Below are 2,191 nucleotides of genomic sequence, written 5' to 3' on the forward strand. Positions count from 1 at the left end.
CTGAAAATATGATACACCATTACATTGCAGATCATGACCAGTAGATCTGCTGTTGCCATGGCCACCATGTAGACAGAGATACATTTGGAAAGGCCGCAGTTTCCTCGGGTGAGAATCACCATTGTCACCAAGTTCGCTGTAAGAAAGACAGAGGAAAAAAAATGATCCAGTGTCTGATTGAAATATATATGGTGATTCCTGTTCAGAACATTTAACTCCATTCAGTGTGATTATCTACACGGAGCAGTGTGAGTACAGGATAAGTATTGGAATCATTACCTGGGAAAATCACCCACACATTTTAATGAGCTGCTGCAGCGCTCAATCTGCACGGGGTGACAAGACGGTACGGAAATCTGCTAAAATGCCTGTGTTGGAGCTTTAAAGAACATTGTAACATCAGTAACATCATCAGATAAAGGGGGGCATGGAAGTGCAGACAGGCGGTTCACTAGTAGGTCCAGTCACTACCGACTGTGTAATGCTGACATCGGAGAACGCATTACCTTATCTATCAGCCAGTAAGAACAGCGAGACGATTAACACCGATTTACAACAAGCAGTTTACAATGGCTCACCGGGGATGCCGACAGCTGCTAGGATCGGAAAGTAAATATCTTTTATCTGCAGAATAATTGGTCGCCACATATCCCGAGAATGGATTAATGCTGTCAGAGCTAAAGGACTCTGACTGGCGCACTGCTGATGTGATAGAAGTGAACCAATATTTATATACATATCAATCCTCCAGTGAGTCAGTCAGGTTAAGTCATAATTAGCATTAGTTCCAGTCATTTAACAAATAGATTCAGATATGTCTTCTTTTGTCTCATATTGACAGATTAAGAAAGGTTGGGCAGGGTCAGTGGGCATGGTGCTCAGTCAGTGGGGTGTGGGGCTGGGTAACTGGGGTGTGTGTCAGGGTCAGTGGGGTGTGGGGCTGGGTCAGTGGGGTTTGTGTCTGAGTCAGTGGAGTGGGAGTCTGGGTCAGTGGGGTCTGGGTATGTGTCAGTGAGGTGCGGGGCTGGGTCAGTGGGGTGTGGGGCGTCTAAGTGGGCGGGTGTTGTGGGGTCAGTGTGGTGTGGGGCTGGTACATTGGGTGCACGTCTGGGTCAATGGTGTGTGGGGCTGGGTCAGTTGTGTGCCGTTCTGGGTCAGTGATGTGTGGGTCTGGGTCAGTGGGGTGTGGGTATGGGTCAGTGGGTTGTGGGGCTGGGTCAGTGGGGTGCGTGGCTGTGTCAGTTGTGTTTGAGGCTGGGTTAGTGGGGTGCGCGGACTGGTCTGTGGTGTGTGGGGCTTCGTCAGTTGGATGCGGGCTTGGTCAGTGAGGTGCCCAGACGGGTCAGTGCAGTTTGGAGCTGTGTCAGTGCGGTGTTGGTGTGGGTCTCAGTCAGTGGTGTGTCATTATGTTGGGCAGGGTCAGTGGGTATGGCGCCCGGTCACTGGGGTGTGGGGCTAGGTCAGTGGGGTGCCGTGCTCGGTCACTGGGGTGTGGGGCTGGGTCAGTGGGGTGCAGTGCTCGGTCACTGGGGTGTGGGTCAGGGTCAGTGGGGTGTGGGGCTGGGTCAGTTGGGTTTGGGTCTGGGTCAGTGGATTGGGGGACTGGGTCAGTGGGGTGTGGGTCTGTGTCACTGGGGTGCGGGACTGTGTCAGTGGGCTGTGGGACGGTTAAGTGGTGTGTGGTGCGTGGTCAGTGTGGTGTGGGGCTGGTTCAGTGGGGTGTGGGGCTGGGTCAATTTTGTGTGGGGCTGGGTCAGTGCGTTTTGGGGCTGGGTCAGTGGTTTCTAGGGCTGGGTCAGTTGTGTGCCAGTCTGGGTCAGTGATGTGTGGGGCTGGGTCATTGGGGTGTGTGCATGGGTCAGTGGGTTGTGGGGCTGGGTCAGTGGGGTGCGTGGCTGTGTCAGTGGTTTTTGAGGCTGTGTTAGTGGGGTGTGTGGCTTGGTTAGTGGGGTGATGGGCTGGGTCAGTGGGGTGTGGGGCTTGGTCAGTAGAGTGTTGGTCTTGGTCAGTTGGTTGCAGGGCTGGGTCAGTGTTGTTTGAGGCTGGGTCAGTGAAGTGTGGGGATCTGCATCAGTGTGGTGTGCGGCTGGGTCAGTGGGGTGCGTGGCTGTGTTATTGGGGCGAGGGGCATGATCAGTGGGTTGCGGGGCTTAGTCAGTGGGACACGATTTGTGTCAGTGGGGCGAGGGAC

The sequence above is a fragment of the Somniosus microcephalus genome, unplaced genomic scaffold (genome assembly GCF_052327205.1).
Source record: "Somniosus microcephalus isolate GS21.2 unplaced genomic scaffold, FLI_Smic_1.0 unresolved_chr2, whole genome shotgun sequence".
NCBI lineage: Eukaryota > Metazoa > Chordata > Chondrichthyes > Squaliformes > Somniosidae > Somniosus > Somniosus microcephalus.